The sequence below is a fragment of the Lissotriton helveticus genome, chromosome 3_1 (genome assembly GCF_964261635.1).
Source record: "Lissotriton helveticus chromosome 3_1, aLisHel1.1, whole genome shotgun sequence".
Classification (NCBI taxonomy): domain Eukaryota; kingdom Metazoa; phylum Chordata; class Amphibia; order Caudata; family Salamandridae; genus Lissotriton; species Lissotriton helveticus.
Window position 1 is genome coordinate 980,752,075 of NC_136061.1, and position 23,316 is coordinate 980,775,390.

The 23,316-nt window shown below is 49.5% G+C and overlaps 1 protein-coding gene across 6 annotated transcripts in view; it reads right to left on the bottom strand.

Annotated features, from left to right (window-relative positions):
* The window catches only part of PCNT (pericentrin), a 1,333,356-nt gene that overhangs the window by 287,776 nt on the left and 1,022,264 nt on the right, over positions 1–23,316 (bottom strand). The window lies entirely within an intron of this gene.

Genomic DNA, 23,316 nt, shown 5'->3' on the forward strand with positions numbered 1-23,316 from the left:
AGAAATTTTCAAACCGTGCGTCTAAATGATGTGACCACGGCATCAAAAAGGGGACAATTGTGCTAAAGTGCGCGTATGGACTAAAGGTCTCGCAGTGCCCATGAGCTCTAAAGATCTCCTCTCGTGTGAGGGGGTGGCGGATTTGGCTTACCAATGCAGCGCAAGGCACGTCATATCGGGAGTATAGTTACTCAAGTGATTCGATTCTGCAGCCCTGCATACAAAATATATAATAGGCTACATATTAGAGTAGGGATCAGAGATACCGCTTGGGTCTAAGAGGCAGCATGCAAATAGTCTTACCAATTATAGGCGATAGCGGCCGTGTTACAGAATCGTAACAGGTCGGCGCCAGGGTGTGCCTGTAAAAAATTTTAAACGTATGTTTCAGGGATTTAAAATTTACTCAACTACAATCCCAAAGTACTAATGCATAATGTTATGCACTTACCGAAAGGCGCGGTCACAACGATCTTCCCTGGCGTGCTGGCGTGCTACAACCAGGAAGTAAAAGAAGGGGAGGGTGTGAGATGTGATTGGACAGTGCCGGTGAGGAGTTTGGGCATAGAAATAAACAAGGGGCAACTTTTACCATAGTCATCTTGGGTGATGTTTAAAAGTGACTAGCATGCAGAGTGATATGTTTAAAAGACGTACATCCCGTATAATCGAGGATAACAGCCACATAAATCTTCAGAGACCTCAGTTAAGCATAAAATAGGACGTACAGTTCAAGGGATCCAATTACATTCTAAATTCTCAGATTAAAGCAGGGGACCAGAATTCAAAATATGCCAGTTTTTGTTTATACATTGTTTATACATCACCTGGCACAGTAAGTCATACACGGTGCACGAGAAGTCACAATTCTTCCTTGTTGTTTTTATTGTTTTTAGTTCCTCTATTCTAAAGTATGTATTTTTCCTTCTTTTAGGCAAAGTAAGGTTTAATGAGAAAGGCAATATTACTGTTTGTCCTGATGATGGTTCCCATAACTCTTTAAGGGGAACCGAAACGCCGTCGACTTGCTTATGCACCCTATACAGATGATTGATTGTATAGTTTGCTGTAATGCTGTGTAATGTATTTGTAAAACAGAAAAACGCTTGTTGTTTGCCTTCAAACCTTTCCTATCTTCACTAACGGTAATCAACCCGCATGTGTTGGGCACAGGCTTGTGTACCACACAGGGGTTCTGTGGAAGGTATCTTTGTTCCACTTGTGTAAATCTTGTTTATTCAGTAAACTTGAAAGACCTCTGTCCGGCTGGACAAGTCCTTCCAAAATATAGATTTGATTTCGTCTATATTTATTGTATGTCTATCTTTTCATGCACGGGACCATTGTTGTTTCAAAAAATTGCTCCCCGAGGTCCCTGGCTGACTGTTTTTTGGGGTCCCTTGTTGTTGAAAAAGAATATTGTGCGCAATCGATTGATTGCAAGGGCTTTACTCTCCCTCCCACTTCTCCTAAGTGGTCGCTAGCTTCCCTACCTGTACACAAGCGGTTTTTTACTGCTCCCCACATCTCCTTTCACCTCCTTTTCTCATCACTGTGATGTCTGACACAGCCCCTTTGTATTCTCTTGAATACATTAATAAAATTTGTGCAGGACCGTCATTATTCACTGACCAGGAAGACACCAATACTACAGGTAGTACCAATCTTTCTGATGAACTAGAAAAGCAAAAGAAGAAATACGTCAGACTAGAGTTGATGACTTTAATGCTCACCCAGTACCTAAAATCTAATACAATCCCACTTGGCCTTCAAGTCAGGAATATACCAGGGGTGTTTACGGACAATCCGAAATATATAACAGGCTTTAGCGGTATCGGTACTACCTGCTCTAGGCACTGGCTAGTCCTAGGTATAGAGACCGCAAGCGAGGAACTTAAAAAACTCACAGAAACAATCAAAGACTTGGAAAAACAGATAACTGATGATAAGGTAATCATTGATGCAAAGGCATTGCTTGAAAAGATTGATAAAACAGTTGCTGAATTCAATCGTATAGAGCAGAATAAAAAATCTAATAAAGTTAAAAAAGACATCAAACTTTTTTCTCTTGAACGGGCATACCCATACTTACAGAAGGATTTTTATACGAATCGTAACTTTCATCAGCATCAACAAAACCCTAGACCCTGGGGACGCTTCAATAATAGAAACACTGTTGTTGGTTTTACGGACTCCTCTGCAGAGTCATCAGATAGCTCTGATCCGGGCGAAGGAGGGAGTGGACCAACACGTAACCAGGTTCCTTTTTTATCCAGGGGAAATCCAGAACCCCAGAAGAGAGGCAGAACCAAACAACAGAAACGATGGCACAACCCCCCGGGGGAGCGCCAGACGAGGCAGAAATTTTACCAGTGGTAACAGCCAACTCTAGTTTAGATACAATTCCCATCTTTAATATCTCTAACCACATCCTAACCCCAGATGAGCTATCTATCTTAAGTAAGGGTTTATCTTTTGTCCCCGCCACCTACCCAAATTTTTTGAATCTCCAATCAGAGTTACTAGGCTTCTTCAGGAAGCTAAGACTGCGTGCATTCTTTGAATTAAATCCATCTGAACCAAGGGATGTTACAACCCCATTCCGCCCACCATCAACCTTCTCCCCTACCTCTAGCATGATCCCAAAAGAAATAATAACCTTTGAGAAAGTCATTCTCAGAGAAGTCTCTAATATAGAGAAATCTCATCTCTATGTACCATACAACATTTCCTTGGATGAAAGGTCAGCAATCAATTCCCTCAGAAATAATGCCACCTTGATTATCAAGTCGGCAGACAAGGGAGGGGGGATAGTTCTACAAGATATTGGTAATTACAAGAGAGAACTTTTGCGTCAGGTTACTAATACTGACCATTATTGTAAGCTTCCGTGTAACCCCACCAAGGATATTCAGACCCTTATTAAAACCATAACCATGGAGGCTCAGGAGAATGGTATTATAAGTCAACATGAGTACAATTTTTTGAATGTTGCTAACCCTAGAACTCCTGTTCTTTACACATTACCCAAGATCCACAAAAGGATGGATAACCCCCCGGGTAGACCAATATTATCTGGTTGTGGTTCGGTCCTAGAACCTCTGGGCCACTACGTCAATTTTTTCCTAAAGGATTTTGTGCCGATCACTGCTTGCTATATCAGGGATAGCATGCACATGATTAGTCTGATTGAGAACCTTGCTTTTGACCCTGAACATGAGACTCTGTGTACATTAGACGTGGAGTCTTTATATACTAATATACCCCAGAAAGACTCACTACTTGTAATGCAAACTATACTAGACACCAGGACACGTCCCCATAGAGTACCAACTCTGTTCATAATACAACTATTAGAGATCTGCCTTACTCAAAACTTTTTCCTTTTTGACTCAGAATATTACCAACAAACACGGGGCTGCTCCATGGGAGCTATTTTTGCCCCCACCCTGGCAATTCTATACATGGACTGGTTGGAAACCCAAACCATCTTGTCCAGTAGTAACCCATTCCATCAGGGTATACACACGTGGAGGCGTTACATAGACGATATTTTTTTAATTTGGGGCGGACCCACTGCGGATTTCCCAGGACTAATACATTGGCTCAATAATAACTGCAATGGACTTACATTTACCTTAGTCCACAACAAAGATAGTATTTCCTTCTTAGACCTGACCATTCAACACGATGAGGGAACTTTATACACATCTTTGTTTCGCAAGCCAACAGAAAGGAATACCCTCCTGAGCTATAATAGTTGTCACCCAAGGGCCCTGAGGGATAGCCTTCCCTACTCACAGTTCCTCAGACTCAGGAGGAATTGTTTTAAGAAAGAGGATTATTTCACTGAGGCGAACACACTGTCTTCAAAGTTGAGATCTAGAGGCTACCCCAAGCGCCTGATAAAAAACTCTATGAAGAGAGCCTGGTACTGTCCTCGCGACACTCTTCTAGAGCCGAAGCCAAAACAGACCAATGAGAAAATAGTGTGTGTGACTACCTTCACTACTGTATCGAATCGTGTCAAGAAATGTATAAACAAAAACTGGCATATTTTGAATTCTGGTCCCCTAAATTGGCAGACCCCCCTCTTTGCTTTTAAGAAAAGTAAAAACCTCAGAGACCAATTGGTTAGGGCAGCGTTACCACCTACGGTTGTTAGAAATGTCACACTCCATGACCATTGGTCACTACCACCTCTCCGGGGGCATTCGAAATGCGGTTCATGTGTGGTTTGTGAATTTGCAATTGAAAGCAAAGAATTTGTATATAAAAATGTAAGGAATGTACTACATAGTTTTACTAATTGTAATAGTAGTAACCTTGTTTATGCAATCTTTTGCCCATGCAATTTCATATATGTTGGCCAAACAAAGCAAAAAGTTAAACTGCGAATATCACAGCATCGCAGTCGGATCAGGTGCCAAACTCCAAATGCACCGTTGGTTGAACATTTTCTAAGCAAAGGACACACTGAGAATGAGATCCGCTGGACAGTCATCACTCAAGTCATCATACCACCGAGAGGGGGTGACCTAACCCGGATGCTCAATAGAGAGGAACTAAAATGGATCTTAAAGACAGACAGCCTGAACTCAGGGCTGAACCTACAGGAGGAGTGGACTGCTTTAATCTGAGAATTTAGAATGTAATTGGATCCCTTGAACTGTACGTCCTATTTTATGCTTAACTGAGGTCTCTGAAGATTTATGTGGCTGTTATCCTCGATTATACGGGATGTACGTCTTTTAAACATATCACTCTGCATGCTAGTTACTTTTAAACATCACCCAAGATGACTATGGTAAAAGTTGCCCCTTGTTTATTTCTATGCCCAAACTCCTCACCGGCACTGTCCAATCACATCTCACACCCTCCCCTTCTTTTACTTCCTGGTTGTAGCACGCCAGCACGCCAGGGAAGATCGTTGTGACCGCGCCTTTCGGTAAGTGCATAACATTATGCATTAGTACTTTGGGATTGTAGTTGAGTAAATTTTAAATCCCTGAAACATACGTTTAAAATTTTTTACAGGCACACCCTGGCGCCGACCTGTTACGATTCTGTAACACGGCCGCTATCGCCTATAATTGGTAAGACTATTTGCATGCTGCCTCTTAGACCCAAGCGGTATCTCTGATCCCTACTCTAATATGTAGCCTATTATATATTTTGTATGCAGGGCTGCAGAATCGAATCACTTGAGTAACTATACTCCCGATATGACGTGCCTTGCGCTGCATTGGTAAGCCAAATCCGCCACCCCCTCACACGAGAGGAGATCTTTAGAGCTCATGGGCACTGCGAGACCTTTAGTCCATACGCGCACTTTAGCACAATTGTCCCCTTTTTGATGCCGTGGTCACATCATTTAGACGCACGGTTTGAAAATTTCTAGAGATAGCCTGCCTATGTTAAGCCGTCCTCGGTTATTCTGCACTCTCTCTCCGCCGCCGTATAGTCACGGGCTACTTGATCTACACTCGTGACCTAGAATTTAAGTACTACTTTAAGGAACCATCACTACCTTACCAGCCGGTCCGACGCGGTACTCACCTGGCACAGTAAGTCATGCACGGTGCACGAGAAGTCACAATTCTTCCTTGTTGTTTTTATTGTTTTTAGTTCCTCTATTCTAAAGTATGTATTTTTCCTTCTTTTAGGCAAAGTAAGGTTTAATGAGAAAGGCAATATTACTGTTTGTCCTGATGATGGTTCCCATAACTCTTTAAGGGGAACCGAAACGCCGTCGACTTGCTTATGCACCCTATACAGATGATTGATTGTATAGTTTGCTGTAATGGTGCTTAATGATATTTTCTGTGTAATGTATTTGTAAAACAGAAAAACGCTTGTTGTTTGCCTTCAAACCTTTCCTATCTTCACTAACGGTAATCAACCCGCATGTGTTGGGCACAGGCTTGTGTACCACACAGGGGTTCTGTGGAAGGTATCTTTGTTCCACTTGTGTAAATCTTGTTTATTCAGTAAACTTGAAAGACCTCTGTCCGGCTGGACAAGTCCTTCCAAAATATAGATTTGATTTCGTCTATATTTATTGTATGTCTATCTTTTCATGCACGGGACCATTGTTGTTTCAAAAAATTGCTCCCCGAGGTCCCTGGCTGACTGTTTTTTGGGGTCCCTTGTTGTTGAAAAAGAATCACATTAATTAAAATCTTTATATATATATATATATATATATATATATATATATATATATATATATATATATATAAAAATAACGCAAGTCAAAATTAGATAACCACTAATGTTGCCTTGAGCGATTTAAAAAGACAAGCATGCCTGACGTTAATAAGCGTACTATTAAAAGATGTCGCAATGTAGACTAATTGCAATGAGCCAAAGGACATTTCTAACGTATACTAGGTGCAGGACGGCAGGTTCTAAGGGTATTCTATAAAATGCCTCGTGGTCCGGTTCCCTATTGACAAGAACCTATCTAGCAATGCTTTTACAACGATATAAAGTGACCAGGGCTCGTGCGTTTAAAGTGCTCCGTGGTAGTGCAATTATGAATAAGCCTGCTTGGCAGTCGACAGGCTAGGTACCCAGTTATCTGACAATGACTTACAGCGTTGCTGGATCTAGAAGTAAAGAGGTTAAAATCCTAAGTAGTAAAAAAGCCAATAGGCTCTAGGCATTGTGGCAAGCACTTACAACTTTGCTAAACCGAACTATCAAACAAGTACTAGAAAAGTCTCTAGGCATTGTGACAAGCACTTCCCTCTTTGCTGGACCTAAACATAAATGAATTCTCATTGTAAGCAGGTAGTAAAAGCCAATAGGCATCTCTGGCATGTTCTAGGTACAAAAGATCAGATTTGAGGACTGTTTATAAAGTGCCACAGTGCTGATTGGTGTACAACGTGCCCTGTTAACTGAATCCAGGCCTACTGTATCAGAACAGTGCAATAAGTGCCACATGCTAATTCAATAAACAGAAAACTTGTTGGGCAATCAGCTAGCGAAATGGCCTGTTGTCTAATCTTAGTCAAAATATTCTGGTTAATGATGTCCCCATTTCAGGCTGCATTTGGTTGGGAGGGGTAGCATGACCTCTCCAAACCGCAGGGGGTGTGGTACGACCTCTCCAGACCACGGGGGTGGGGGGTGCATGACCGCTCTGGACAGCAGGGGAGGCCCAAAACCTCTCCAGACCGCAGGGGGAGGGGGGGCAGGACCTCTCCAGACCTCGGGGGAGGGGTGTGGCAGGACCTCTCCAAACCTCGGGGGGGGGCAGGAACTCTCCAGACCGCAGGGGTGCAGGACCTCTCCAGACCGCAGGGGGGCAGGAACTCTCCAGACCGCAGGGGGGCAGGAACTCTCCAGACCGCAGGGGGGCAGGAACTCTCCAGACCGCAGGGGGGCAGGAACTCTCCAGACCGCAGGGGGGCAGGAACTCTCCAGACCGCAGAGGAGGGGGCATGACCTCTCCAGACAGCAGGGGGGGGGCAGGACCTCTCCAGACAGCAGGGGGGGGGCATGACCTCTCCAGACAGCAGGGGGGGGGGCATGACCTCTCCAGACAGCAGGGGGGGGGCATGACCTCTCCAGACAGCAGGGGGGGGGCATGACCTCTCCAGACCGCCAGGGGGGGCATGACCTCTCCAGACAGCAGGGGGGGCCATGACCTCTCCAGACAGCAGGGGGGGCCATGACCTCTCCAGACAGCAGGGGGGGCCATGACCTCTCCAGACAGCAGGGGGGCATGACCTCTCCAGACAGCAGGGGGGGCATGACCTCTCCAGACAGCAGGGGGGGGGGCATGACCTCTCCAGACAGCAGGGGGGCCATGACGTCTCCAGACAGCAGGGGGGGCCATGACGTCTCCAGACAGCAGGGGGGGCCATGACGTCTCCAGACAGCAGGGGGGGCCATGACGTCTCCAGACAGCAGGGGGGGCATGACCTCTCCAGACAGCAGGGGCGGGGGGAGCATGACCTCTCCAGACCTCGGGGGAGGGGTGTGGCAGGACCTCTCCAGAGCGCAGGGGGGCAGGAACTCTCCAGACCGCAGGGGGGCAGGAACTCTCCAGACCGCAGGGGGGCAGGAACTCTCCAGACCGCAGGGGGGCAGGAACTCTCCAGACCGCAGGGGGGCAGGAACTCTCCAGACCGCAGGGGGGCAGGAACTCTCCAGACCGCAGAGGAGGGGGCATGACCTCTCCAGACAGCAGGGGGGGGCAGGACCTCTCCAGACAGCAGGGGGGGGCAGGACCTCTCCAGACAGCAGGGGGGGGCATGACCTCTCCAGACAGCAGGGGGGGGGGCATGACCTCTCCAGACAGCAGGGGGGGGGCATGACCTCTCCAGACCGCCAGGGGGGGCATGACCTCTCCAGACAGCAGGGGGGGCCATGACCTCTCCAGACAGCAGGGGGGGCCATGACCTCTCCAGACAGCAGGGGGGGCCATGACCTCTCCAGACAGCAGGGGGGGGGGCATGACCTCTCCAGACAGCAGGGGGGGGGCATGACCTCTCCAGACAGCAGGGGGGCCATGACGTCTCCAGACAGCAGGGGGGGCCATGACGTCTTCAGATAGCAGGGGGGGCCATGACGTCTCCAGACAGCAGGGGGGGCATGACCTCTCCAGACAGCAGGGGGGGGGAGCATGACCTCTCCAGACAGCAGGGGGGGGAGCATGACCTCTCCAGACAGCTGGGGGGGGGGGAGCATGACCTCTCCAGACAGCAGGGGGGGGGCTTGACCTCTCCAGACAGCAGGGGACCATTACCCCTTGACCAGAGATGCCCTGACCACAGGTGGTAATGACCTCTCCTGACCGTGGTTGGCCCTGGCCTCTCCTGACCGTGGTTGGGCCTGACCTCTCCTGACCACGGGTGGCAATGGCCTCTCCTGACCTAGGGTGGCAGTGCGCAGAAGGGGGTCCAAGCCCTCTCCTGACTGCAGGCGGGGAGGGCTTGACCTCTCCAGACAGCAGGGGACCATTACCCCTTGACCAGAGATGCCCTGACCACAGGTGGTAATGACCTCTCCTGACCGTGGTTGGCTCGGACCTCTCCTGACCGTGGTTGGCCCTGACCTCTCCTGACCACGGGTGGCAATGGCCTCTCCTGACCTAGGGTGGCAGTGCGCAGAAGGGGGTCCAAGCCCTCTCCTGACTGCAGGCGGGGAGGGCTTGACCTCCCCTGACTGCAGGCGGGGAGGGCTTGACCTCTCCTGACCGCAGGGGACGGCATGACCTCTCCTGACCGCAAGGGGGAGGCCCATGACCTCTCCTGACCGCAAGGGGGAGGCTCATGACCTCTCCTGGCCGCAAGGGGGAGGCCCATTACCTCTCCAGGCCGCAAGGGGGAGGCCCATGACCTCTCCTGGCCGCAAGGGGGAGGCCCATGACCTCTCCTGGCCGCAAGGGGGAGGCCCATGACCTCTCCTGGCCGCAAGGGGGAGGCCCATGACCTCTCCTGGCCGCAAGGGGGAGGCCCATGACCTCTCCTGGCCGCAAGGGGGAGGCCCATGACCTCTCCTGGCCGCAAGGGGGAGGCCCTTGACCTCTCCTGGCCGCAAGGGGGAGGCCCTTGACCTCTCCTGGCCGCAAGGGGGAGGCCCTTGACCTCTCCTGGCCGCAGGGGGAGGCCCATGACCTCTCCAGACCGCAGGGGGAACCCATGACCTCTCCAGACCGCAGGGGGAGCCCATGACCTCTCCAGACTACAGGGGGAGCCCATGACCTCTTCAGACTACAGAGGGAGCCCATGACTTCTTCAGACTACAGGGGGGGGGGGGCATGACCTCTCCAGACTACAGTGGGACCCCATGACCTCTCCAGACTACAGGGGGACCCCATGACCTCTTCAGACTACAGGGGGAGCCCATGACCTCCCTAGACTACAGGGGGAGCCCATGACCTCCCTAGACTACAGGGGGAGCCCATGACCTCTCAAGATTACAAGGGGAGGCCCACAACCTCTCCAGTCGGCGGGCGGGGGGGGGGGGGGGGGGTGAGGCAGGACCTCTCCAGACTACAGGGGGGGGGGGGGGCGGGGGAGACCTTTCCAGACTGCAGGGGGTGGGGGGCAGGACCTCTCCAGACCACAGGGGGCCAGGACCTCTCCAGACCACAGGGGGCCAGGAACTCTCCAGACCGCAGGGTCATGGACTCTCCAGACCGCAGGGTCATGGACTCTCCAGACCGCAGGGTCATGGACTCTCCAGACCGCAGGGCCAAGGCCTCTCCAGACCGCAGGGCCAAGGCCTCTCCAGACCGCAGGAGGGGGGGGGAGCATGGCCTCTCCTGACCGCAGGTGGCAATGGCCTCTCCTGACCACGGGTGGCAATGGCCTCTGCTGACCACAGGTGGCAATGACCTCCTGACAGAAGGTGACAATGTCCCTTGCTTCCAGATATCGCTGGACGTCTTAGCTGCATTGGACAGTCGACGGTCCCACTCTCATATTCACCCTTGAGCCTTAAATGGGATTCACCTGCAATGTCCTTCACTGGTTCTCGTCCTTCCTTTCCAACTGACACCAGTTTATTTTCATGGGCAACTCCAGGTCCCAAAGATTCCCTTCACCTGCAGAGTCCCCCGGGATTCCTTACGGTCAAATTTAACCTCTACATGGAGCAGCCTGATGCTTTACTCACCGATAAAAGTATCAAGATTGATCAATATGCAGATGATACACAACTCTACATTAAGGTCTTCTTTGCTTTAGACACACAATACCTTGACCCCTGCCTGCAATTGATCCAGTCCTGGATGCCAACACCTACCTGAAGCTCAACCCAAGCAGACACATCCTTTAATTTGCCAAAAGCAATGCAAAAGAAACAAAAAACAGGATCAATCACGTGAAACTTGATGGTTTCACACCCCACTCTAACTGATGCCAAGCGACTTGGATTGTCCCTGGACACCAACCTCATCCTTAAGGAACACATTGCCAAAGACACCCTGGTAGAAGCTCTCTATAAGTGAAACTTTCTCTAGAAGAATGGCTAATAAAGCCATTGTAACTGAATGGTGGTAATGCCCTGCTGCATGGCCTCCCGGCCTCAACATAGACACTTCTTAAGGGAATCCTGCATGCCACAGCAATTCTAATCCAGGGCCATAAGAAAATTAGTCACATCACTCCCATCTTGAGGAATCTCCATTTCCAGCCTGCACCAATACTCAAAACAAGCTGCATTGTTTATAAAGCCATTATGACCAGCACACCTACTTATCTTGCAGACAACCTCACCATCTCTGGTGGTTCTGGGAACACCCGCAGCCAGGACACCATCTGACTGTAGACTAAGAAGTGTAAAAAACAAAAAAATAAGGCAGTAGCCAATTTTATATTCAGGATCTGGAATAACATGCCCATATCCATCTGCACTGTCCCAACACTGCTTCACTTTAGGAAAGAGTTGAAGTTGTACCTCTTTAAAGAACAATACATCACAATGCATTAACCATCCAAAAGAAAGCTGCTCCTCCTCCTGTGATGTAAGGCTCTATAAGTGTCTTTTACCCAGGCAGTGGTCTACTGCCTTTTGGCTATGCTCACGCTAAATAAATAACACTTACATACGTATGTAGGAAGGTGGATACCTGACTATGGTTGCCCCCAACTTTTTGCCAAGTGTTTTGCTGGTTTCTGACTTAGTTGGCCTGGGATCTTGCTATCCAGGACCCCAGGCTTCCTGCACTCTCTGTTAAAATGGACTCCATGTACCCTAGGTACATATCTAATTGGATACTGAGTCACCTTATCAGTCCCTGTATAGTATACCTTAGGTATCCAGGGCATAGGTGTACCCAGGGCCTACCAGGGGCTGAAGCATGTATTATGCCACACCTGGCTGGCCATCCAAAACTGACACAACTGGCTGCAAGACAGCTGGGGCAAGGTGGTGTAATCACCCTTTGCTTTAGATATAGTATACCTATATCTAACCATAAAATGGACACATATATTCCTATCAGTCACTCCTGTGGCAGGCCTTAACAATCCTGAAGGCAGAGTGCTTGGAATTATGTGAGATGGTGCTCTGGCATGAGCTGAGCCCGTTTGCAGCCTGCGGAACCAAGTCCAAATAGCTGTTCCATGATAACGCTATACCATATACTCTTAAGTGCATTATAATCCTCGCGGTTAAATGCTAACTTTGGTATAGCTTTATCAAAACATGTCGAGTAAGGTGTCATACGAATTGGAATACTAACCCCTCGCCAATTCTGGCGACGGGGTTAGCATTCCACCCTTCTAGAGGGACACGACATGTATGTAACTGTGAACCCCGGTTAAAGTCAGACATAGCCTCAGCTCCACAAAATGGATGCTGCCACCGAGACACAAGTCTGCCCTCCTGCTGCTGGGAGTCCTTCCAGCAACGGAGGCATGGACAAAGGGTTTCCTGTCAGGGGCGGTGCCAGCACCATCCCAGACAGGATTTTGTGTATCCCAGGTAGGCAGGGCTGAAAGGAAGGTGACTGCAAAGTGGCACCCCGGTGCTCACTGTGCATATGCCGGCTCAAACCAGTTCCTGGGGCACACCAGCCCCTGAGCTGGGAAGAGACCGGACAAAGGAGAGGGGTGTAACCACCCCCCTCCTAGTCCCACCCATAGGGCAGGACTTAGTCGCGTGCCAGCCCCTTTTCTTAGTATAAAGATAGGAGCAGGCCCCCTTCCCAAATTAGATAATCTTGGATCTTGAAACTACTTTCCACGAAAGGAACTCTTGACTCTCCTGAAGACTCTCCCTTGTGGCTAAGGAGTAGCCACCCTGCACCAGCAGGCACCATCGAAGCTCTTGCGGTTTGCTGAAGTCCATCCTCCGGATCAAGACTGCCCAGCTCGACGAGACCCGGATTCCCTGCCATCTCTGACCTCTACCTACATCATCCAGCACAGCTGAGATTCGTGGGTGCGACGAGACCCGTGGGACCGGGCATCTTCAAGACCTGCACAACGCTTCTCCAGCACGACCCCCGAGAGACCCTCGAGTAAGTGCACTGGGGTTTGAGAAGCCCTAACCCTAAGCAGCTCCAGCACCGAAGTCCAGCCTCCCAGCATCCACGAGATCTGCGTGGGGCCCTTCTGCTTCTTTGCGGCTTGCCACGTTGTCCGGTCACTTGCCCGTTGGCTAGTGACCCTCTTGACGACGTACCACGACGATTTCACCGCTGGTCTGGTTGCTCCAGACTGGCCCTTGCTCCCCTCCAACAGAGGAGCACCCTGGACCCTCCTGGTCCACTCCAGACGCCATCTTGAGTCCACCGCGTGGGCTTGCCTTTGCCAAGGCTTGTTGCTCCAATCCTGGTTTCAGCAGCGCTGACAGCAGACACCCTTGTGGGACAGCTCGCCCCTCCATCCTGGTCGCCGACAACGCCTCCTGGTCCGAGAGACTGCAGAGCCAAGCGTCGCCCACTCACCTGGTCGAGGTGACTTCATCCGGTGCCATCCTGGTGCCCATCTGATCACTGGCTAGTGATTAAGAACTGAGTCCTCTCTGCTTTCAGGTCATCTTCAACTCCGATCCAGGCTTGGATCACATCGAACTTCATCACTGGTCGCCTGCCAGCAACTTCTTCTTTCAGGCTCCATAGACTTCAACGAGGATTCCCGACGTCACTTGAACCCTATGCAGCCGCGGCCCCTTGGCTATGTAACTTGAGTATCTCGGTACTCCAGCACAGGTTCACTATCCAAGTGTCCAGATCCTTTGTCGTTTTTAGTCTACCTAGTCGGATTCATCCGATAACACTAACTTTACGAAAACTAGCATCCATAGACTTCTTCCCGCATCCCGCGTGAGAGTGCACACTCTGCACCCGATCTCCCTAGGCCTCCTGCTCGTAATCTGAAGGTTCAGTAGTGTATCCCTAGCGATCCTGAAGCCTCTGGGTCTTGTTACTTACCTGCTAGTATTTCGCATTCCACTTTTAGAGTATATGGTTTTTCGTGCCCCTCGGGCATTTGTGTAAATTGTGTAACTTATAGTATTTTCTTAAGAGTTTTGTATTGTGCTTAGCTCCCTGACTCAAAGAGTTCAGGGTAGACTTGTTATAAATAAATATCCTTTATTTTCATAACAACTTGTGTGGTGTCCTTTCACTTGGTGTTCAAGGGGTATATGTGATGGTAAAACAGCTGGCTTAACACGCCCTCTAGAGTTTAGCCTGAAGACTGCTCGTGTCCATGCTACTAGGATAGCTGGTCTGAAAGGTTGACTTACAACCAATCATCAATAAGGGTTGTTTGGTATGATACAAAGTGATCACTAGAATAGTGAGCAGTATATATCAGGCCAACTTCTCACAACGTTGTCTTAACATGTCCATACCTTATTCTCCAATTGATGAACCAACAATTTTCTAGGATGTCTAGTGCCAGGCTGGCAAATTATAATTGGTCCAGAACAACAGGTTTAGGTTAGTCGAAGCACCTGTTAATAGGATTATATTTCCCAAAGCTGAAGGTCATTACATAAAGTTAAAGTTGAGGCTCAGATTAAATGCTGCACTTGGTATACAAAACCATCCACAGGGAAGAACTAGAATACAGAATCTGCAAAAGTTGCACTTTGATGACAACTAGAATGGAATACCAAAGGTTCTTTCTCAACACTTCACACCTTGCACTGGTAAAGCTGCCTCCCCTTAAAACATTCCTGTAGTGGCTGAATTTTGCTGCATTGTATTGACATGCTGAAATCTGATAGTTTGCAAAAAAAAGGTACATCTCTAGCCTTTACTGCAATTAGAGGAATTATATCCAGTTGACAACAATCCAGCATCCATTTGTGTTAAATCTTGAAGCATGTACCGAACACTGCCAAAGAATGTGGACTTCACTTGATAGCCATTTTCCATAACGTGCACTGCCCTAGACAAATCCAGTACAACTTTCCTTTTTTCAATAAATAAACAACCATGCTGGGTCTATTTTTCTCTCAATTGCCAGCAAGATGGATTTATATGCTAAACAAAAAAGTTACTTCACTGTGGTAATAATCTTTCTGGTGGATCCTCCTGCAGTCTGGAGAGGTCATGCCTCCCCCCTTTTGCAGGTTCCTGACCTGTAGAATAATCCCATGTGTCAAAGTGGATCCAGTAACTTCAAACCCAACTTTGCCGGTAAGTGGCCCGGTCTTCGAATCAACAATAGAAGTGGCATCAGATGACGTCACCAAAGCGCGATCTCAGTTTATATGCATTTTATTCAAGCCTTCATGGATAAAGGAGAGACTGACTTCAACAGAGTAGTACCTTGTCAAAATATACACATATTTGAGATCTTATAAACTTTCCCTATATCTATCCATCAAACCTCTAGGCTGGTCGGTGAGGAATCTGCAGGTAAATAAAGAGTCCACCAGAAAGATATTTACCGTTCTTCTGATGGATACTTCTACTTGCAGATTCCTCACCAGCAGAATAGATTCCATAGTTATTGAAGTAGGGTTATACCAAGAAATCCTGAGAGACCAATGTGGCAAAAAGTCCATCCCTTCACACCTTAGAATCCAGGCAGTAATGGCTGGCCAATGTGTGCAGAGATGCCCACAGGCTACTATTGATAATGGCAGAATTGGCGTCTTTTGCCTTAGTACAATGGGCCCAGATTTCTTCTTGTGGTTTTTCCTTGGCCAACACATAGCTCCTAATACAGAGGGCGATTCATCTTCAAAGAGTTCTTTTCAGCACAGATTTGCTTTTCTTGGCACCATAGCACCCTACAAAGAGCTGGTCATTCAGTCGAATGTTCTTGGTGAGGTCTAGGTAGTAGTTGACCACCCGCCTAAAATACAATCTATGCAACCGTGCCTTCTGCTTCGTACAATGGGGCGGGGCACAGAAGGCCAGAAGGGTGATGGACTGACTTGAGTGGAATGGAGTTGCCACTATAGGCAGGAAAGCAGCACTGGTTCTCATCACAAACTTGTCCGAGCAAAAAGGATGTAAAGGGTGTACGGAAACAGAGCTTGCAGGTCACTCACCGACCTGCCCAATGTTATTGCAACTAGAAAAATTATTTTCAAGAGAAACAACATTAAGGGACAACTGTGCATGGTCCCCATCAGAAAAGTTAATACTAAACTATCCCACTAGGGAACAACATAAGGGGTTGGAGGATACAGGTTTATTAACTCCTTCTAAAGACGCATCACAATGGAGGATTTGAGAAAGGGCAGCTGGTGAGTTACCTCATCCGTGCTTCCTGTGCTGCTGCTTCTTTGCTCCAGAAGAGTGGAAGGATGGAGATCAGAACCTTGCCCTCGACCAACTACTTTGCTTGTCCTAATGGGCCTGAGCCATAAAGGGTTTGGCTTCTTGCTCCCTTACAGCCTTAGGGTGCATGCTTTGGCAGGAGTCGCAGAAACAGTAATCGTGGTCTTAGCCTAGACACCGCAAGCAGAAGGCATGGAGGTCTGTGAATGTATTATCTGTACTTTGCGGTCCTCTACAGGGCTTGAAGTACAAGCGCTTGCGGGACATAGCACTGCACCAAATGAATTTGTGTGAGGGGAAAATTCCCAAATAAGAGTGAGTTCCAGATCTGCAAAGGCACATAAAGGGAACTTGACATTTCTGTGGGGTGGGATCTATATGGCTTCAGTGTGATAATCTGTCACTATCTCCAGTGTCTAGAAGGCCCACGCCGCTTACCTATGATGCGAGAACTTTGAAGTTTACAGATCCAGTCATCTAGTCTAATGCTTGGGATTATTTTACAGGTGAGGAATTTGCAGGTAGAATTATTAATCAGGATAACTTTCAACACTCCAGTACACTGATCTTTAACCTCAACTGGGCAGTAGAAGAACTCAGGGTGTTAGCTGAATATATTTTGATACCCTGAGGGAGCTCCTTTTTAGTGACCTGGTAGTGCAATTCAGCAGACAAAGCTCTTTATCTAAAAATAGTTATGTCACTGATGTGTTTTTATGCATAATGCAAACCAAAACATTCAGATTTTACTATAAATTATGCATAAAATATATTTACATATACCGGCTCAGCCAGTCTTTTTCATCCATTACTTTGCGTCAGTCAGATTTTTCTACTGGCAATTACAGCATGGGGCAATGGGTCAGCTTACTTCAGCCATTGGTTAACATGACTGAGTGACTGCATTTTGCTCTTTCACAACTACTACATTCACACACAAAGAAGTTCCCTACAGTGCCAGGGGCTCTGGCAATGTGCGCCTTTTTTTGACTAAAAGAACTTAATTACCTTCGGTAACTATCTTTCTGTACGATGCGCTATCTAACCGCAGATCCCTCACCTTGTGAATATTTCTCAGGTGTAGACTGGATCTGGAAACTTTAAGGCAGTACTCCTGCCTCCGGTAGGTGGGTGCAGCTCCAAGCTGATGTCGTTCTACTTCAGAAGTGACTAGCAGAGCCACCTGTAAGCACCACTCCAGCGCACAGACGTCAATTGCTTTCTTTGGCATGTCCACACCAGCAGACGCAGAGCCCATCGGCAGATTAGCATGACCAGCTTGCAGATTTCTAGATCGGAACGTTTCTAGATAGAAAAGGGTCTAGTTCACAGAATGGAGAGGCAGGAGGGTAGTTGAGGAATCTGTGATTAGATACAGCATCAAACACAAAGATCATTACCGAATGTAAGTCATTTGTTCTTCTAATGGATACTTGAAACCACAGATTACACAGTACCCTTCCAGATGGTGGGTCTGTGAGCTAGCTCAGACCAAAAAGTCTTGCAAGACCGAGCACACAAAATGCGCTTATTGAAGGATTGGAATATCAAGGCAGCATTGCTTTGTGAAAGTTTGTACCGATGACCATGTAGCTGCAGGACAAATGTCTAAGCCACTGTGCTAGAGCAGTGGTAGCTGCCTCAGCACTAGTAGAATGAGCCTGTAAACCTTCTAGGAGACGGTTTCTTTGCCAGCACGCAGCAGTTTTTATGCAGGAAACAATCCATTGGTAGCCTGTCTATATTTGCACTGCCTTGCCCTGAAGAAACCTACAAAGGGCTGAAAGTCTACCAAATGGTTTTTGGTGCCATTTGTATAAAAGCTTAGTACCCTGTTAGGGACAAACAATGGAGTCTCACTTCCTCAGAGGGATGAGGTGGGACAAAACGCCAGAAGACCTTAACTTCACCTCTCCCAGACGTCCTCCCCAGCCCAGAAGTGATGCATCCGTAACCACTGTCAAATCTGGGTTGGGTAAGGAGAGGGGGTCTGCCAATGAACCATTAACGGCCCAGAAGCCACTACTGTATGCTCTGGCAAGGCAAAAGGTCTGCCGCTAGCCAATTTTGGGTCAAGCAGCCACTGTTTGTAGTCTCCTCCGAAATATAGACAAAATCTGACAAATTCCCCTGGTGCCTTGTCCTTTGGAACTTTAGGTCCCACCGCAGAACCTGCATATGCCATCTGGCATGTTTCACAGAGGCCAACAATACAGTAACCGCAAAGTCATCCACACTGAGATTTAGGACAGAGGCTAAAACATTGGGATCCAAACCATAAAGCCTGGACTCTCCCGCTCTGAGGGAAAGGCACAGTACCGCACCTTATTCAGAATTAAAGGGAGCATCTATAAAGGAGTCATCTGTGACTTCGGCATGTTGATAGTGATCCTTAAAGCTATGAGTAGATTTGCCTTCGACTGGAGATGGTTGGCACCTGTTAGTGTGAATCCGCCTTCATCAGCTGGTCATCAAGGTCAGTGAAGTCTGGTATGACCACTCAACACGTTTGTGAACACAAAGGGGGTGCTGATGAGACCAAAAGGGAGCACTGCAAACTGAAAATGTTCACTGTGAACCTCAGGTAGTGTCTGCAGCCTTTGAGGACTGGGTTATGCAAATAAGCATCCTGCAGGTCCAATGACACAATCCTGTCTCCGGGGTCTAGGGCGGATAGGACCTCGGCTAGCGTGGATTTGTCCTTCTGCAGGAAAGAGTTGACAGGGTAAAGATCTGAAATAGGACAAAGGCCTCCATCCTCCTTTGGCACTAGGAAGTAGCAGAAATAACACTCCGCTCCTACTTCCGATGCCGGAACTCGTTCTATGGCTCTTTTGGCTAAAACGACCTGCACTTCCTGTTGCAAGAATGACATGTGGTTGTCAGTCAGCTGCCCTGATTGTGGTGAAATGTTTAGTGGGATGGAGAGAAATGGGAGGGCATAGCCCTGACGTACAAATTGGAGGTCCCACTTGACTGAAGTGATAGCTTGCCTCCCTTGGTGGAAATATCGAATCCTGCCTACGAAAGGTGTCTGTGCGCTAGAAAAGACACATTAAGCTGTTTTGCGATTGGTGGAGGGGCAGGGGACTGAGCTGCACGTTGTCCCTGATGTCTTGGATTTTGCCTATGCAAGCCACCGCTTCAGCCATAAAAGAGCTGAGCGACCTGTTGGGCTGGCAGCGGGGTCAGACGGTTTTATTGGAAACATCTACTGTAGCCCTGAAAGGGGGGAATCACTGAGGGAACTGTCTGAATGTGCTGTGGCCTTGCATTCTTTAAAAACACTGAGCAAAATCTGCTTTTTCATCAAAAAGGCCAAAGCTATCAAATCACATGTTCATTCGGGATGCTTTGACCTCCCCGGTCTTTAACAGACAGTCAAGGACATGCTTGAGAAAGCCACAAATTCAGCTGTGTCACGTCCATCCTGAAAAGGCTGGTTCAGGGACACTCAGATTCCCCGAACTGCTGGTAAGACCTGGGCCATCAAGTCCCAAAGGGCATGGGAGTAACGGCCTAGCAGGCAGGTGGCATTCACTGATTGCACAGAAAGACTCAGAGGAAAAGAGGCACCTGCCAAATGGGTCACTCGAAGCTGGTGTATGATGCTGAACGACCAGCCTATTAACTGGTGGTCCCGAGCATGGCTTTGCTCCAGTGCAGAAAATGATGTGCGTGAGAGCCTCATTAAATGGTATCAGAGGTTTTGTAGGCGCTTGAACAAGCTGAAGTACCTCTGTCAGAACATTAGTCTTAATCTCCATTGTAGCGAGTTGTACGTCTAGTACTTCTGCCAACCTGTGCATAATAGCGAAGGAAGCACTATCGCACAAGTTACTACTTGTGTAACAATATATCTGTAAGAGACATTAGTTAGTGATAGATTCCTTACCTTAGAATATCCCCAGGCGTCAGACTGGATCCGGAAATTTGTTGCGTAGCAATACCCCTGTGCGCCGGCAGGCGTTGTCTGCGGCTCCGCGTCCGTCGTCGGCGTCGTTACCGCCAGAATGACGTCGTCGGAGTACTTAGACGCCGCCCATGTGCGCTGACGTCAGTTCTGATACACAGCTTTTCCGCGCCAGATACGCAGAGCCATGATAGAACCAACACTGGTGCCATGAAACTAGGGCCCTAAAAGGGGATGACCTTAACCCTAGATATCAGTTCGCAGAACGGGGAGGATGGGTGGGTCGGCAAGGAAACTTGTGCATCTGAAAGAGACACGTTAGAATTAGATTCCTTACCTTAGAATAGATACCCCAGCAATACCAACCCCGGTGGTGGGTCTGCGAACCAATAATCACACCAGAAAGTCCTGGAGGACGGAACGGCCAAAGAAGCCATCCCTCCGGACTTGGCTGTCAAGGCAATAGTGTCTTGCAAACGTGTGCAGCGAGGCTCACGTAGCTGCCTGGCAAATGTCCTGCAAGGGCACTCCCCGGCCCAGGGCAGTGGTAGTCGCCGTGGCCCGAGTGGAATGAGCCCTCAAGCCTTCTTAGCCAAGGAGTAACATGCCTGAATACACAAGATGATCCACCGAGAGATGGTCCGCTTGTGCACCACCTTTCCCTTCTTAGAACCCACGTAACCAACAAAGAGTTGGTCATCCACCCGGAACTGGCGTGTGCAATCCAGATAGTAAGAGAGTGCGCGTTTTGGGTCCAGACGGTGGAGCCTCTCTCTCTTTCGAGGGATGCGGAGGCGGAAAGAAGGTGGGCAAGGTAATGGACTGCCCGATGTGGAAGGCAGTGACAACCTTGGGCAGGAAAGAGGGTCTTGTCTGCAACACAACCTTGTCCGGATGGACAGAGGAAATGAGGTGTGGAAGAAAGAGCCTGGAGCTCACTCACTCTCCTGGCAGAGGTGATGGCAACCGGGAAGCAGTCTTCAGAGTAAGAAGACGGAGAGGACAGTTATGGAGCGGCTCAAAGGGAGCACACATTAGGTAAGTAAGAACAAGGTTCAAGTCACGAAAGGAACAGGAGGGAACATGTGTGCGATGCCCTTCAAAAACCTATTTACAATTGGGGACTTGAACAAGGAAGGCTGATCAGGTAGCCTTAAGAAGGCGAAAGGGCAGAAAGGTACCCCTTGATAGTGCCCAGAGCAGAGCGCTGCAGGGCAAGAGAAAGAAGGAAGAGGAGAACCTCAGAAAGGGGTGCAGAGAGTGGATCCACAGCCTTTGCTGTGCACCATGCCACAAATCTGTTCCACCTGCAGGAGTATACCGACTTTGTGGAGGGACGCCTGGCTCTCAGAATGACATTACAGACTTCAGGAGGCAAGTCAAATGGCCTCAACTGCCGCCGCTCAATCTCCAAGCTTGTAGGTGGAGACTGGACAGGTTCCGGTGGAGGACCGTCCCCTGCTGCTGCGACAGAAGGTCCTCCCGAAGAGGCAGACGAATCGGGGGATCGACTGACATGCTGAGTAGCTCGGGATACTAGTATCTTCGTGCCCAGTCCGGAGCCACAAGCATAACCTGGGCCCGGTCGCGCCTTATCTTCTCCAGCACTCTGGGCAGAAGTGGTATAGGCGTACAATAGACCGCAACTCCACTCGCGACGAAAAGCGTCTCCGAGCGAGTGCCGCCTTGGAAATTCCAACGCGCAGAACTGATGACATTGCGCGTTCTCTTCGGTGGCGAATAGATCTAAACAAGGCTCTCCCCATTGCTGAAAGAGGCCTTGCGCCACGTCCGAGTTCAGACGCCATTCGTGATCCATCAAGCACCGACGGCTGAGCTCGTCCGCCCTGGCGTTCAGAGATCCCGCCAGGTGTTGAGCCACCAAGGTCACGCCCTGGCGTTCCAGCCACTGCCAGACGCGCAGAGCCTCCTGGCAAAGGGTTAACAACCCCACCCCGCCCTGTTTGTTGCAGTACCACATGGCGGTGGTGTTGTCCGTGAACACCTGCACTACACTCCCCCGGACAGAGGCGAGGAATGCCTTCAGTGCTAGACGAATCGCCCGTAACTCCAACAGGTTGATGTGGAGCCGGGCCTCCGCCGTAGACCAGAGGCCTCTGATCTCCGCCTCTCCCATGTGGCCTCCCCAGCCCTGGAGGGACGCGTCCGTCACAACTACGTGCTCCGGTTGGGGAAGGGAGAGGGATCTGCCGCTGACCCAATTGCTGTCCGTGAGCCACCACTGCAGCGGTCTCGCAGTGCCCTCCGAGATCAGGACGTGGTCGGACAGGTTGCCCTGATGCTGGGCCCACTGAAACTTCAGGTCCCACTGCAGAGCCCGCATCCGCCACCTGGCGTGATGCATCAGTAGGATGCAGGAGGCCATCAGCCCCAGAAGCCGCAGCGTCAACCTGACTGAGACCCGGGATAACGGCTGAAAGATGGGAATCAGAGCCTGAATATCCCAGACCCACTGTTTGGGTGGATAAACCCGAAACCGCGCCGAGAACCGCTCCGATGAAGAGGAGCTTCTGAGAGGGGCACAGGTGTGACTTTGGCACATTGATGGAGAACCCCAGCTGGTGCAGGAGATCTGCCGTAGTCTGGAGGTGGCGGACGACTGTCTGGGGTGAGCCCACCTTCAAAAACCAGTCGTCGAGGTAGGGGAAGACTGAAACCCCTAACCTGCGCAGATGAGCTGCGACCACCGCCATCACCTTTGTGAACACCCGTAGGGCGCTGGTAAGGCCGAAGGGGAGCACGGTATACTGAAAGTGCTCGTGGCCAATCGTGAACCGCAGGTAGCGCCGGCAGGATGGGGATGTGGAAATAAGCGTCCTGCAAGTCCAACGCTACCATCCAGTCTCCTGGGTCCAGGACAGCTAAGACCTGAGCCAGTCAGCATTTTGAACTTCTCCTTCCGGAGGAAGCCGTTGACGTTCCGTAGGTCCAAGATTGGGCGTAGGCCCCCTTTGCCCTACTTGGGTACCAGAAAGTAGTGGGAGTAGCAACCACACCCTACTTCTGGCCCAGAAACACGCTTGATGGCCCCCTTGGCCAAGAGGGCCGTAACTTCCTCCTGCAGAAGTCGCAAATGATCCCCCGATACACAGTAGTTCTGCGGTGGCATGGCTGGAGGAGTCGCCTCGAAGGGGAGGGAGCAGCCCCTTCGGACGATCTGCAGCACCCA